This window comes from Sinocyclocheilus grahami, unplaced genomic scaffold (assembly GCF_001515645.1).
Source record: "Sinocyclocheilus grahami isolate Dianchi unplaced genomic scaffold, SAMN03320097.WGS_v1.1 scaffold433.1, whole genome shotgun sequence".
NCBI lineage: Eukaryota > Metazoa > Chordata > Actinopteri > Cypriniformes > Cyprinidae > Sinocyclocheilus > Sinocyclocheilus grahami.
In genome coordinates, this window is record NW_015505612.1 from 262195 (window position 1) to 278925 (window position 16731).

The 16731-nt window shown below is 37.1% G+C and overlaps 1 long non-coding RNA gene across 1 annotated transcript; it reads right to left on the minus strand.

The window, feature by feature from the left end:
- Positions 1 to 6067: 6067 nt before the first annotated feature.
- LOC107551789 (uncharacterized) lies at positions 6068 to 13155 on the minus strand. Its single transcript, XR_001604809.1, has 3 exons — positions 12954 to 13155; positions 6367 to 6402; positions 6068 to 6242 (listed from the first exon to the last, which is right to left on the minus strand). It is a non-coding gene; the product is annotated as an uncharacterized lncRNA (long non-coding RNA).
- Between the last annotated feature and the right edge of the window lie 3576 nt (positions 13156 to 16731).

The following is a 16731-nucleotide window of genomic DNA, read 5'->3' on the forward strand; positions in this document are numbered from 1 at the left end:
TAAAGTGGGCTGTAACGAATCTTCAGTTTCCCCGCCTCCGATTGTCTAGACCGAGCCGCGACCAATCAAATCATTCAATGGAATCTTCGTCACACACTGGACGCAACGCTCCCTTGAAGCCTGTAGTGCGTGCGCTGATTATAACGGGTGCGTTCAGCGTGTGGAGCGTCGCGTCGCCCGCTCGCATTTGATTGGTTTACTAGGTATATAGGGGCGACGTCAGAATTCAGTCCCACACAACCCGCCACCGCTCGCTTGCTGTGCTGCTGATGGAGTGCTGATGGACGCGAGAAAACAGACACGAGCCGTGTATGGTCATACCAAATGCTGAAAACTGACATCACATCTAACTGTGCGCATCAAATATCTATCTATCTATCTATCTATCTATCTATCTATCTATCTATCTATCTATGCTGCACCTGTCTCACTGTCACTTTAAAAATAATTGTATTAAGTATAATTAAAATACACAGGCTAAATATGATTTTGATCAATTTATAATAATATCTCTGAAATTTGGCAAAATAGTAACAGTTTTTTTTAGAAGTAATTTAGAAGGGGGTGTCAACATTCTAAAATTATGCAATATGTACTTCAAATGCTTAATATTTAAATTTTTATATTTTGATATTCAGGGTAACTTTCACACATTACAATTTTGCTAGACAACTGAATATATAATCTGAAAAATCTGTTAACATGTTTGCCACTAAATTCTCCGCAATTCATCCTGTAATGATTTGGATGTGGTGTAAAACAGCAAATTGCTTCTTCTTTTTTTGGCTCAGATTTTCTACAGCATGTGCATTCTGTTGATTAGAAAAAATTGTGGTTAATTTGGATTCAGATACAGGTCATTATGGGATCCATTAAAGGGGTCATATGATGCGATTTCAATTTTTCCTTTCTCTTTGGAGTGTTACAAGCTCTTGGTGCATAAAGAAGATCTGTAAAGCTGCAAAGACTAAAGTCTCAAATCCAAAGAGATATTCTTTATAAAAGTTAAGAGTCAACCACGCCCTCCTAAAACGGCTCGTTCTAACACGCCCCCACATATCTACATCACGATGGGGGAAGATTTGCATAACGCCGCCCAAATGTTCACGCAAAGAAAGAAGGCGTAACTTTTATTCTCGCTGTAGTATTGTTGCCGCTTTCCGCCATGTCATGAAGGCGCTGTGTGTTTCGTTGTGAAAGCGAAACTACTTTGTTTGGCCTCCCAAAAGAGGACGATATCCGCTTCGTCATGCCTGGAGCTGATCCGTACTGGTCGCTGAGGAAATACAGCAACTTCGCGCTGTGGATCGCCGGATCGGCTTTCACCGTGGACGAAGTGTAGTCCAGCCCGGGGTCGTCATGTGTGGTTGCCGCAAGCCTGCCGGCCACTCCTTTGTCGAATCCGCCGGCCACGCCGTTCTCAAGGCCGCCTGCCTCCGCTCACTCAAGCTCGCCGTGTGTGACGCTGTGTTTCGTTGTGAAAGCTATTTTGTTTGGCCTTCCAAAAGAGGACACGACTAGAAATCAGTGGTTAAGTTGTATTTACAACACTGTTCCAGAACACTTCAACCCAAATATTCAGATGTGTGCAGCACATTTTATGGAGGACTATTTCCTGATCCTGGTAGAGTAGACTACAATGCCGGCTGTTCTGACTCACAGACTGTAAGTACGTTTTTTATATTTAAAGAATTTGCCACTGATGATTCAAACGTGAGTTTTGAGCAGTGTAGAGTAGCGCTTGTTGTTTGTCATTTCTCTGATCACAAATGCAGATATGGTTTTATTTTTACGCGGCGCGATGCAATGCAACCCGTAAAAAGACAGTATAAGTCATTATAATCTGTAATTATGTCCCCACTGGATGCAATAAATGCCTTGTTTATAATGGGTTTTAATGTTTTTGTCTCGTCGCTCTGGCCGGACAGAGCATCACAATATGGTAAGGGGCGTAACATTTCCGTCACACGCTTGATGTATTTGGCCAATCACAACGCACTGGATAGCTGGCCAATCAGAGCACACCTCGCTTTTTCAGACCGATGAGCTTTGTAAAAATCGACGCGTTTCAGAAAGGCGGGGCATAGAGGAGCAACAATAATGTATGTGGAAAATAATGTGTTTTTTTAACCTTAAACCGCATAAACATTTCATTACCCCAAATACACAAAATACTTTTTTTTTAGCAACATCATATGACCCCTTTAAGCCTGTAAGCTATTGGAGAGGTAAGCAGCATCTAACACTGTATGTGTGCATGTTTTAGACTGACTATAGAAGGGGTGACAGCATGTGTGCAACATATTGCTCTATTCATAAAGGAAATAACAGACAAGTCTTATATCTGGCATGTGGCCGCATAGCAAGGATATACAATAACGACAAATCCCTAACAATTCAATGACTTCAAAGGCCAGTTTAATATTGAGTGTGGATGTCACACAGTGCTGTGGCTATGGGGAGCGAGATCTTAAAGGCAGAGGCATATCCCCAACCACTGTGCCCTGCTGTACTGGTCCCAGGTGCGTCAGTACAGCTGCGTCCATATCACGCATGTAGCACAGCAGTGAGGATCTCCGGACAGCCTTTGGGGGAAAGTTAAAGGGGCCACTGTGTACCTCCGCACAGCCGGTGACTGAAATACTCATATCCTTATCATCCTTAACAACCTCACCAGGAATTATGAGAATTCATATTCAGACTTTTTTAAGTATGAGGGGACTTTTAATGTTTCTATATGTACTTTGAAATACATATTTAACATGATATGGTATTTTTCTTTCAAAAAAGTCTGTTTGTGTATGTATACATTTAATATGTTTGAGGATTATTTTTTATTGTGAATGTATATTTTTGATGAGAAAAAAGGTGAATTTGTTTTTAGAAATGTGCAGTAAATGATCTATAAATGAGAAATTATGCGTAATCTGTAACACTGATTATGATATGATATAAAAAAATGTTTAGTCTTTGCACCTTTTTTGTGCCCTGTTTGGTGTGCACTGAGTACTTTTGAATTTTTATGATTAAAACATTTTGAATATTTTTTTCTCAAAGGATATTGTATGCAGGCTTTTATTTTTTTTACTATAATTCATATTAAGTAAAATATCATACAGCATGCTGCTCCTACTTAGATATGGCATAAATAGTGAGAGTAGCATGCTACAATGAAAAATGGTGTAGGATTTACTTTAAAAAAAATTCAGAAAGTGGTAGTAAATTTCATAATAAATTACAAAGAAACAAATGGTAACACTGAATTAAACATGAAATTTTGAAGCATAAAAACTGAAAAAGTATTTTTTTGTAAAACATACTCTAGTAATCTTTGTTTATAACTTTGATTTTAATTTTTTTTTAATAGTATGCTATTCTGAATTCTAATCTGAGACGGAAGATTCCAAAGGAATTTATTTTCTATTCCATTCAATACAAATGCTTTGTGTAATAAAAGCCTGCTTCTTAAAGAAGTTTTTTGTTTACCTTGAAACTACAGTATTTTTCCACGAGATTAAAATGATTCTGTTGTTGTAAAAGACGATCTAGATTTAATGTTTGATTTAGATGTTTTAACAAAAGATGAAAAAAGGAAAAGGGACAATTTAAACATGAAAAAGCACAAGATCTTATGTTTTAATATTTTTCAGTTGTTTAAAAGTGAAAGCACTACAGCTAAATCTCTGATTGTAGGCTACTCCTGTTTTGATTCATGTTTGCAAAAGGCGCAGGCCACACAGTGTGAGATAATTACTTTAGACACAAGTAGGCTGCATATCCCACCCACAACATGCACTACTCGTGTAAATTCAGATCCGTTACACATTTCCGTTAACCAGCACTGTGACTCTTTTTGTATGATGCAACCGTCAACAAGGTAAAAATGGGGATGTACAGTAACGTCACTGCTGCAGCTTGGACCAGCACCCCTAATTAAGAGAACGAGGGAGGAGGGGAAAAAATCCAGCACAGATAATTAACTCCATTGAACATGTTGTGCTATCCTGTTGTTGGACGTAATGATCAAACTCAATCAAGGTCGGTTTTTACAGCCCACCCCGAGTTGTGAAGGGGGAGGGCCTTTTTATACTGTTCTAGAGAGAGAGACATTTCTCGGAAACCCTTACAATACAAAATTCTAATCACATCTTGTTGGAATGATTGCATAATCCCTCTCTCAGTTTTTTAAACAACGAAAACAAACTGAATGTTTTATTTTGTTATTTTAATCAGAAACCATCAGGATTATGTGGCCAGGTTACTGTGTTAGGTGTAAGTTTGCAGTAATACTGCAGAGATTTTCGTCTAGACCATGCTTTCATACTGTAGTCTTGGAAATATTTGCCACGTGGCTTGTTGCACAGAAGCTGGCTGTACTACCAAACAGTAGCAAAATACTAATTATGTCTGACAGTGAAAACTTTGGGCTTATGTTAATTGGGACCACTGGCGTCATGCCTTAAAACCAAGACATTACGAATTCATATTACACAGCTGAGCTAAATTGGCCATGTGTTCATGAAGACATAAAATGTCATTAGCATTTTGTATTTTTAGTATCATATTATGTAAATGCAGAAATTAGTGACTGCATCATACCTTAAAAGAATAGTTCACCCAAAATAATTATAAATTTGAAACTTACTTAATCACTCTCATATGGTTTCACACCAGCATGACTTGCTTTCTTCTGTGGAACACAATTGTGACACAATTTTCTTCTGCGGAAACAACATTGGACCCCATTGAATTATTATTTATTTATTTATTTCTTCCCAAAATACCATCTTGTGCTTCACAGAAGAAATAAATCAGGAACAACATGAGAGTGAATAAATGATGACAGCCTTTTTGTTTCTGGGTGAATTATCCCTTTACGGGGGTTATTCAATTTAATGTTAATTACAATCCCTGCCAGTAGCGAGACTCGAACCCGCGACTTTTGGGATACAAGATAGACTCTCTAACCATTAGGTCATGACTCAAAAATATGATAATTAAAAAATAATAATAATAATAAAATACAAAATATAATAAAAACTACATATATAATTTCAAGCAAACAAATAAAAGCTATATAGCGTCATGCCTTAAAACCAAGACATTACGAATTCATATTACATAGCTGAGCTAAATTGGCCATGTGTTCATGAAGACATAAAATGTCATTAGCATTTTGTATTTTTTGTATCATATTATGTAAATGCAGAAATTAGTGACTGCATCATACCTTAAAAGAATAGTTGACCCAAAATAATTATAAATTTGAAACTTGAACTTGAAACTTACTTAATCACTCTCATATGGTTTCACACCAGCATGACTTACTTTCTTCTGTGGAACACAATTGTGACACAATTTTCTTCTGCGGAAACAACATTGGACCCCATTGAATTATTATTTATTTATTTATTTCTTCCCAAAATACCATCTTGTGCTTCACAGAAGAAATAAATCAGGAACAACATGAGAGTGAATAAATGATGACAGCCTTTTTGTTTCTGGGTGAATTATCCCTTTACGGGGGTTATTCAATTTAATGTTAATTACAATCCCTGCCAGTAGCGAGACTCGAACCCGCGACTTTTGGGATACAAGATAGACTCTCTAACCATTAGGTCATGACTCAAAAATATGATAATTAAAAAATAATAATAATAAAATACAAAATATAATAAAAACTACATATATAATTTTAAGCAAACAAATAAAAGCTATATACTTATAAAGATAAAGGTAATTAATAATTTTAGCAGCAAACACTTTGAAGGTTATTTCAGGTTACTATAAAAAGCTCTCAGATCTAGTGCTAAGAAATGGAACAAAAGAAGGTGCAGCACCTCTGAACATTGCATAATACAGTGTACAGCAGCAGCACAATCAGTCTTTGAACGGTTTATCAACATTAGACATCTGTAATACCACAAACGTCATGTTTGTTGTTCTTCTCTGGATATCAAAGGTCAGAGATCACTTTCACAGAGTAAGTTCAGAGAGCAGAACCCCCCACCCACCCACTCAAACCCCCTCGCTCCCCCCCTCAGGTCTTCACATGGCCCGTGCCGCTGTGCTCGGATGCTCCACTGGGAACAAAGAACCGCTAAGCATTGTTCCACCCCGTGTGCGGAATTCCGCAAGCAGGCCAGGTGCACCTCCATTAGGGCTCAGACTTGATGAGGAGGCCCCGAGGGGCCCCAAGAGTGCAGATGGAATTCGATTGAAAGTGAAGCACAAATGAAAACCTGAACAAGTCCAGATTTCAAAGATTATGGCACAGTCAACAAATATAAACAGACATAAAAACATACTAAATTTAAACCAGGGACGGTTGGAAATGTACAAAACAACAAAAGTGAAGGTACTTACGGAAAGCTATAGATGAACCTGCTGATGTTGACTCTGCTGGAAATAGAAGCACAGTTCAGTGAGGTGATGCAGTTCATACGGTAAATATGACCTCATCTACGCCACCACCTACCCACTGTACAATTTATTCAAAGCCATTCAGAAATAATTTACAAGACTTTTCAAGGATGCCTAGAACAAATTTTTCAAAGCAATAAACTTAATTTATGAATTTATAAATTATTGAGACCTTGGTCATGATGCATAACAACCGAACTGTGCAAAGGGAACATTATGTGACAAGTTTTTACTGTATTAAAATGAAAGGGAAATGCTGCAGAAAACACAAGGTCTGATTCTGTCAGGTGACTGATTCTGTTTCAGGCCTTCAAATCAGTAACAGTGCACCTCACACAAGCCAAATCCATCATATCTATTGTGGATATACCAACCAAACATCAAAATCACCAATAAAAATGTTGAACGTCGCATTTAAAAAATAAATAAATACAAATAATTACAATAATTGGACGTTAGTTCCACTTGGTTTGATACTTTATAATCTAATGCAATGAAATTAATTTGTCCAAATACCATATATTGACTATTCCAGCCAAAACATCACGCACACACGAGAAGAATGTGAGAGCCAAAAAACACAAACTGCCTCTTAGAAAGACTTAAGACAACCAAAACCCAGTCTTGCTCCCACTGAGAAAGCTATACAAAAGAGTCTTTTCCAACCAAATCCATTGTAGCATCATATGAGGGGAACATTTAGTGGGAGAAACAAGAATCTGCAGTAGTAAAACTGTGAGAAACATGAGCAATAATAACCTTGGTGTCTTGAAAACAAGTATTGGCATGACAAATTGCCAGTGTCATCAGTTTGTCCAAAGCTCAAAGCACATTTTGTTTTTATACCCAAAATAGTATTTCTGAAATAAGAGGTTACATAAAAGCTTTGTAATTACCCTGTGCGCTCATGTACAAACACTCATTTTCCTTTCAATTCAATTCAATTCAAACACTGTGATTGTAGCAACAAATGCAGGTGGTAACAATTGGTCTCTGAACTATGATACTCCAATTGTAACATCCTGTTATGTTGATCTGATATATTTTAAATTAAAAGTTTTAATTTACACAGAAAATGAATGCAAAGCCTGGAGTTTAGCCAGTGGATTTGGTTACTGAGAAAAAAATCAGGTCAAGTAGTTTTAGGGCAAAGAGCTTCGAGTCTCTAAAACATGGCTGTCTAGCGAGACAATCTGAAGCAAAAGTAAATTCACAGTGCTAGAGCGGATAAAATGCAACCCCACAGAGTCTCACAGGTAAAACCAGATTAAAAAATAAATAAAAAAAAGTTATCTTCCACAAATGAAGTCTGTGTCTGCGCTTTATAGAGTTTATTGGGTTCAGATGTTGTCCATTTAGACAGCTGCAGGAACCATATGAGATGAACTGTCGGCTTGAATCACTGCTACATGGCTTTTTATATACAGTATTACATTTTTTCTTTGTGTCTCATCTGTTTTAGGGTTATTGGGGACATTCAAAGGAAGCCAAAATGTCTCAAACACCAATAAACACATGCAGAAATGGATCACACAATGAAAAATCTCATTTTCATTGATCCTTGGAAATAAAAGAGCTTAATGCACTATGAAAACACTTTTACTTTTACAACTAACTGATATCAAACATATGAATACACTAACACATAACAGCCCACATTACACAAAAAAAAAACACTGTTGCTTTCAGTCAAACTGAGCAAAAAAATGGCTAAAAGTGCTTCATGTGGTGTTGAAACACCCTGTTTCCATACCGTTGTAGGAGATTTGGGCTCAATTTAGATTTTCATCAGCTAAGTTATTGCCATTGAGAAGAACAGGAATGATAACTGATAGCTTTCTTGTTTTATTGACCTCCATGGAATTTATATAGGAGCATCAAAGCAAAGTATTAAAAACTGCCCATTTAATCCTACAGATCAGAGAGAGAGAGTGTTTGACCTGTGGGATTATATATAAAATGTATACAAGTTTTTTTATTTATTAATCAAGAACACATTAATTAAAACTGACGCTAAAGACATTTCTAATGTTACAAAAGACTTCTATTTCAAATAAATCATTTCAATCATGACAACTCTCGGAACATTTTAGCATGGTGATGGATATGACAATGTTAATGTATTTGGTCTTGGCGGAACAGATCTGCTACGCTGCTGCTGAATTGCGGAACCCCGTAGCAGATCTATACAGGTGGAGCTGGGGAAGGTGGAGGGATTCAGAGAACTCTGAAAGTGCGCTGCAGGAATCTCAAGTGAATGCTAGCCAGCCATATAAATCCAAGGCAGTAAGCTCATTGGCTGCATATGCAGCATGAACCAATCAGCTTGTGCCAAGTCGTTTAACTCTCTGAATATCATCAGTTACGTTAACACCCCGTCAGAATGCACCATCTAGAGTTTCATGACTGAACTATATATTTATTTTGAAAAAATGCATCATGGTTTCTACAAAAATATTAAGCAGTGCAACTGTTTTCAACATTAATAATAATAAGAAGAAAAGTTTCTTGAGCAGCAAATCACTATATTAGAATGATTTCTGAAAAATCATGTGACACTGAAGACTGGAGTAAAGGCTGCTGAAGATTTAGCAATAAATATAGGAATAAATTGCATTTGAAAATATATTAAAATACAAAACAGTTATTTTAAATTGTAATAATATTTCACAGTATTACTGCTTTATTGTATTTTTATCAAATGAATGCAGCCTTTCTGAGCATAAGTGACTATTTTCTTTTTGAACTGTAATGTATGTATTTATATGTTTGCTATAAAAACCTTGATCATCAGTGTAAGTGGACATCAGGAGACCCTGTAACAAGACCCTGTTATTACTCAAAACACCCTATTTCAAACCACTGGTGGGATGAGGTCTATAATAAAAATTTTTATGTGTATACTTGTATCCTATTCAATGTTTAATGCTGACGCACAAAACACTTCTTTCCTGGGTCATAACATAATCACAGACAAGGAAAAATGACAGTGACTTCAGGGTGCTCAACACCCTCCACTGAGAAACCCAAAGCCTCTTCAAGTTCCCACTGAACTGAAGCCAGATCACTAAAGCTACAGAACAGAGCCACCCGAGGACAGACTGTTCCAAAGGGTCAGCGGGGAAGGGATGTGAGGAATTATGCCTGTGTAATGTGTCTAGATTTGTCTTGCACAATAAATTAAACCAGTCCAAGTTCAATTAGGTCAAAGGTACAAGTGAGAGTGTTAAAGGCGCTTGGCATACTGAAACAGGAAATTAGGGTGGAACATATCAAAGTGCTAGTCCTTTTTTTTATTATTGGTCAGTAGATTCAAAATTAACAGACAAGAACTAAAAGCCACAAAAATCTATTTAGATTCATTTAGAATAGCAAACACACAGCAAAGCCTCGGAAGGAACTATGATAGCAATCACATAGCAACACCTTAGCAACCACACAGAACATTATAGTAATCACATAGCAAAGCCCTGGAACCATGATAGCACCATCCTAGTAACCACCCAAAACACCTAGCCAGTGCTGTTTAGTAACTTGATTACATGTAACCTGGATTACATAATCAGATTCCAAAAATTAAGTACTTGTAATTAGATTACATTACATTTTTAAAACACTTGTATAAAGACTATACAGTACTTTCATTGATTACATATTATTCACACAATAGAGTTACCAGTCAGGTGGCTATAATTGCACAGAAAATTGAGGGGCCACAGTCAAAGGTACAAGTGAGAGTGTTAAAGGCGCTTGGCATACTGAAACAGGAAATTAGGGTGGAACATATCAAAGTGCTAGTCCTTTTTTTTATTATTGGTCAGTAGATTCAAAACTAACAGACAAGAACTAAAAGCCACAAAAATCTATTTAGATTCATTTAGAATAGCAAACACACAGCAAAGCCTCGGAAGGAACTATGATAGCAATCACATAGCAACACCTTAGCAACCACACTGAACATTATAGTAATCACATAGCAAAGCCCTGGAACCATGATAGCACCATCCTAGTAACCACCCAAAACACCTAGCCAGTGCTGTGTAGTAACTTGATTACATGTAACCTGGATTACATAATCAGATTCCAAAAATTAAGTACTTGTAATTAGATTACATTACATTTTTAAAACACTTGTATAAAGACTATACAGTACTTTCATTGATTACATATTATTCACACAATAGAGTTACCAGTCAGGTGGCTATAATTGCACAGAAAATTGAGGGGCCACACAGCATTTGACCACTGGATTTACAAAATTTTTTGTAAATATTATAATATTTACCCTGTAGTTCCTTCATGAACCCCAGTTTGGGAAGCCAACTTTTAAAGCACATCATATTGTTAGCAACAACAAATGGAATATATGTTCCTTCTCTTTGTATTTTTATATCAAAATGATACAAGATTATCTAATTTAAATCAATGTGATAAATGAGTTAGGTCAAAAGTAATCTAAAAGTAATCAAAAAGTAGTCTGATTAAATATGTAATGTAATGGATTATGTTACTATCTACAATTTTTGTCATGTAATTTGGAATCAGCAATGGACTACAGTAAGTAATCTACCCAGCACTGCACATAGCAACACTAACAACCACTCAGAACGCCTTAGCAACTGCAAAGAAATGCTCTGGCAACACTCTAGAAACAAGTGATGTCATTACATCTATAAGCTAATGTGATGCTCCTTTCATCTGTTGTCAACTATTCAGGGATCTTGAAAGAGAAACACGTGTCCAATAGCAGAGTCTCTGCTTGCAACCCATAGTAACTAATGATTGTTTCTGGTAAATCAATCTCTTTGGAAGCGGCGAGGATCAAATGCCCTCATGTGACTATCTATGTTTCACAACAGTGTCCCACTTCCTCAAGGGATTCGGTGGCCTCTCAGGGACACTGGCATACATTCATTTGAGAACTGTTGTCCTTAAAAAGACCTTAACCTTTCCATTCTATGAGAACAAATCAGATGGGGCTCAGATTAGCAGAGAACAGCACTAACACAAAGACTGATGGGCTCAGCGTTCCTCTTTGTCTGATGGTGCGTTCAAGTCATGTCGGATAGATCGTATTTACGAGTTGAACGCACGTGAACTCCACCACAAAGTCGTTATTACGAGTGGGAAACTCGAACTTTTCTTTAAGCCCAGAGGTTCGGAGTGGGGGCGTGTCAATGAGAAACATGGCGGAATCGATGGATGCAACGTCTGTAGTTGACGGTAAATGTTTGTTTAAATTGATAGTTTAGTTGTCCTATAAACTTAAATTGGTCATGTTCATGTTACGCAGCTGAAATCCAAGTAAAAAAATGCAGACCCTATTGTATTTTCTTGTAATTTATTAAAAGAAGGTACACCGCCATCTTGTGCCGACTAAACTGACTTGAACGCACCTGACGTCGTAATTACGACTTGTCAACTCGCAAGTACGAACGTCCCAGGAGGACTTGAACGCAGCATTAGATAGATGGCTATCTGAATTGTAAGTGGGAAACAAAACTCAGAATTGAGCTCATTCTTCTATGTCATTAACAAGGAAACTCAATGTTAACAGTGTTCTTCAAACTTCATTGGAGCCGTTTTTCAAGTTTCTTGCATGACAGATATAAATGTTAACTCGAAAATTCTGCTTTGTTGAAAAGAGATGTGTTATTTGTTTTCTAAGTGATCAGAACAACATAACACCCTAGCAACCACACAGCAACACCCGACCCTAGCAACCACCTAGAACACCAACCACATAAATTAGCAAAGCCCTGGAACCACAACAGAAAACACATATCAAAGCCCTGCAACCTATGATTGCAACAGCCTAGCAACCACCCAGAACACCACAGCAACCACATAACAACACTATAGCAAGTTAGCAACCATCCAGAACACCATAGCAACCACTTAGCATAATGCTGGAACCACAATAAAAATCACATAACCAAATCCTAGAACTACAATAGCAGCTACGTAGATACACCCTAGCAACCACCCAGGACACCATAGCAACACCTTAGACAACTATAGCAACCACATAGCAAAGCCCTTGAACTATACTAGTAACCACCCAGAATACCATAGCAACCCCATAGCAACACCCTACCAAGTTAGCAACCAACCAGAACACCCTAGCAACCACAGACATTAGCAAAGTCCTGGAACCACAATCTCAGCCACACAGCAAAGCAATGAAATCACTATAGAAACTCCCTATCTACCAGAAAAAAACACCATAGTTACCACCCAAAACATTAATGTAACCACATAGAAACACCCTAACAACCACTCAGAACACTTTAGCAACAGCACATACTGATTTATTGTTTGATAAGTTAGTAAAAGCCTTGTCTGACCCATTTTCCACCACCTGTTTTATTTATTGCTGGACTGCATGTTATCCTTTTCCTCTCCCTGAAAATTCAGGCAGCACACAGATTTGAACCCCAAAACATGAATTATGAACCAGCTTGGCCTTAATGTATGGCACATAAAAAAAAAAGAAAAAAAAAAGGGGGATAAATAGGACCAAAACCCACAATCGTTGGCAATAAGAGAGCAAAAGCAGGACCAAGCAAAAAGAGGTTATCTGAAGTTGCACTGTTGCTGATTTCATCAAAGCTCATGCAGCTGTGAGGAGGATGTGAATGATTTAATGCGTTATGACAGACACGTCTTCCTGTTAAGTCAAAGATGTCATCAGCTGCCCAATGCAGTTTTAGCACAGAGAAAATGATGACACTTCAGCATGGAAAGAGGCCTCAATGGATTAGATCAGTGGTTCTCAATTCCAGTCCTCGCGTACCACCACTCTGCATATTTTGCATGTCTCTCTTAAATGACACACCTGATTCTAATCACCAGCTCATTAGAAGAATGCATGAACTGCATTCCGATTGACATTGTCTCTACACGGTGTTCTTTTCTCCCTATTCCCTGAGCACGGGAAATCCCTTGAAGTTACTTCACTTTGGAACGAACATTCATTCACGGATTTGCGCTATGCCACGGCCTGCAGCGTCTTCACACACAGACGAAACTTACTTGAGAAGTGAGAAATAATATACTTCCATAAATAAATACAATTTAAATTCACATCTCACACACTTTAATGCCCTTTGAATGGAACATGTACGCTCCCTTCAAAATGGAATCATGGCGGAATCTCCCGTAATCTCCACTTCGCAGGGCACTTACGGTCGAATAGAACAAACGTTTGAATTGAAGTGATAAGAGATACATACAAAATGTGCAGAGCGGTGGTACGCAAGGACTGGAAGTAAGAACCACTGGATTAGATAATAGATATGTGACAGAATAAACTGTATGGAAAAAATGTCAAAAAACAATGTGTTCTTGCATTTATCATGTCAAAAGTACAGCTTAAAAGCGCTTTATTGACTATTATCACATTTTATTCTCAGACAGACAGTTGTGGAGAAATGTTTTAATATTCATCATAAATACACTGAGAACAGACAGCTGCTGTAAAGCCACAAAACCACAATCAATAACTCTGGATATGGCTTGAGGTCTCTACTAGTATCGTATGTCGGCCACCTGGATATCTTTTGGATTTTTCACAGCATTATGTTCTGCTTTTATGAATATACAAGACATTCTCTTTTTCAGACATTCAGACTATTGGTGCATACTGAAGAAAAGAACATGGAACGCCACAGGCACTTACTATAATCTATAAAATATTAGCTTGACCCCATGCTGCTTCAAGATGAGGGAGAATTAAATACAAGTCATGGGGAGCACTGATTCAGGTTATTTGTTTCAGGTTCGTTTTTAATACATTCCTCAACAGCCCCTAAGCATAAAAGTGCCACTACTGAAACTATATTGAGAATATGGAGAGCTGGGTAGGGTTAAATGGAAAAAAGGTGAAGAAAATTAATACACTTCTGAGCCCAGACTAATCTGACGACAAGACCCAAGCAATTTTATTTTTCTTGTAAAGGTTGAGGAAAAGGAGACCTCATAATTATATTCATAACTGCTGTAAAAGTTCATTGGGCAAGAGAATAAAAATAAAGGTCACACAGAAACCAACCTCAATTTCAGACTTGGTTATTTACTATGTTAAAGTATTGAAATATTGAAGTACACTCGAAGATTTGAGGAACCAAAGTGGGTTCTATTCTATGGCTTCGCTGTAAAAAAAAAAAAAAAAGAACCTTTATTTTTAAGAGTGTGGTGAATTTCAATGCATTTCTCCAAAACAACATAGCATCCATTCAACATGTATGGTATTTCTCAGTGCAAACGCAATAGGGATTTTTTTTCTCTTGTGACAAAAACAATTGTCCATCCACAATGGCCTGGCTTGCACTGGTTGGATGACAAACACAGTGGACAGATCATGAAGAATGGAATAGAGCGTGCATGAGGCAACGCATGGGGACTCTATGAAGCTGTATGAAGGAAGGCAAAGTGTGAGATTGCAAGGCAGCCATCCACCAATCTGTGAAAATCTGCCTTTGTTTTAACTGCTTGCTTTAGACTGAATTTAATTTTACATTATCTTAAAGGGTTTTTAAGAATTAATATCTATACAGCAGTATACAGTCTGCACCCACATGTAGCAAATAACAAAAAGACAGTTTGACCAGCGATTCCAAACATGAGCAAACACAACACAGACAGAAGCAATTACATAAGCATTCTGATAGTCAGTCAAAGAGCAAGACCACTCCAAGGAAGTAACAGACCGCCTACACAGCTTCAATAAATTCAAGAATGCCCTATTTATTTTACACACACAGTAGAGCTGTTTTGTAAATGAAAGCAAGGGATTTCTAGCATTAGAACACTATAATTATCTCTCATATTCATCATATCCTAAAGCGCCTTTACCAGACCAGACAGTTTCCAATTACAGCTAAACCGACCACACAGGCTCAGGAAAAACGTTTTAAAGAAATAGTTCTGATGTAGTTCCAAAGCCATAGCCACACGATTTTATTTTACATGTAACACAAAATTAGGTGTTCTGAAGAAATTTTATGTAGCTCTTTTTCATAACAGATTATATATATATACATATATATATATACACAATGGGTACGGAAAGTATTCAGACCCCCTTAAATTTTTCACTCTTTGTTATATTGCAGCCATTTGTTAAATCATTTAAGTTAATTTTTTTTCCTCAAATAAATCTGCAAAAATGTCAACAATTCTGTGTTTTTCTGTCAATATGGGGTGCTGTGTGTACATTAATGAGGGAAAAAATTAACTTAAATGATTTTAGCAAATGGCTGCAATATAACAAAGAGTGAAAAATGTAAGGGGGTCTGAATACTTTCCGTACCCACTGTATATATACACACATTTCTTATCATTATCAATGTTGAAAACAATATTTTTTGGAAACAAAAAGTCATTCTTTACATTCATTTAGTTTTAAAACCACTTTTGTTTTTGCCCCCATTTTTCATGAGCTGAACTCAAAGATCTAAGACTTTTTCTATGTACACAAAAGGCCTATTTCTCTCAAATATTGTTCACAAATCTGTCTAAATCGGTGTCCAGCCAAAGGAAACAACAAACAAGATGTAGAAGCAGGAGAGGTGTATGAAGTGGATGGAAAATATCTCCCTTTTTTTCAAATTAATTTTATATTTTAGCAACATTAACCACAGAAAGCAGACGTTTCTCTACTACCACTTAAGAATCACTGTCATTAAGCTGCTAAGCAGTGATAAACAACAGATACTGCCACCTAGTGGTAAATTAATACCGAAATACCATGTAAAAAACTACATTATACAAAAGATTTTTCGAAGTTGTAATTGGTTACTTGCCAATTTATTGCATTTTTTGTGAACTATAATAGCAAGTTCTAAGTGAAAACTGTTTCTACACCATTTTTTTAACAGTTAAGAATCAGTAATACAATATCAAACCCCAGTAAACTTTTTCCATTAAAAACTATCAAGTATAAAACCTCACAACAACCCAACGTATCACATACCAATAAAAGTTTTAGGTCCTGTTTGTGTTCCTCAGGATCTGTCTTCTATAATGAGGTGTGTGGGTAAAAAGCACAGGGCTAGTTCACCTCAGCTGCCTCGGATAATTAGTTAAACAGAGCCACCAGCAAGCCGTTTTCTGACAAGCTGTCAGTGAAGTCTGAGGGCATGACAGTAAAACAGCTGCAACTGTTCAGTCTCCAGAGACTGAGATTTCCAAAGTAATAAAGAAGAGACTGGGCAGCCGATACACAAGCCTGTTTTAGAAGAATTACATTTACAGTTAGTCATTTAGCAGACACTTTTATCCAAAGCGACTTACAAATGAGGACAA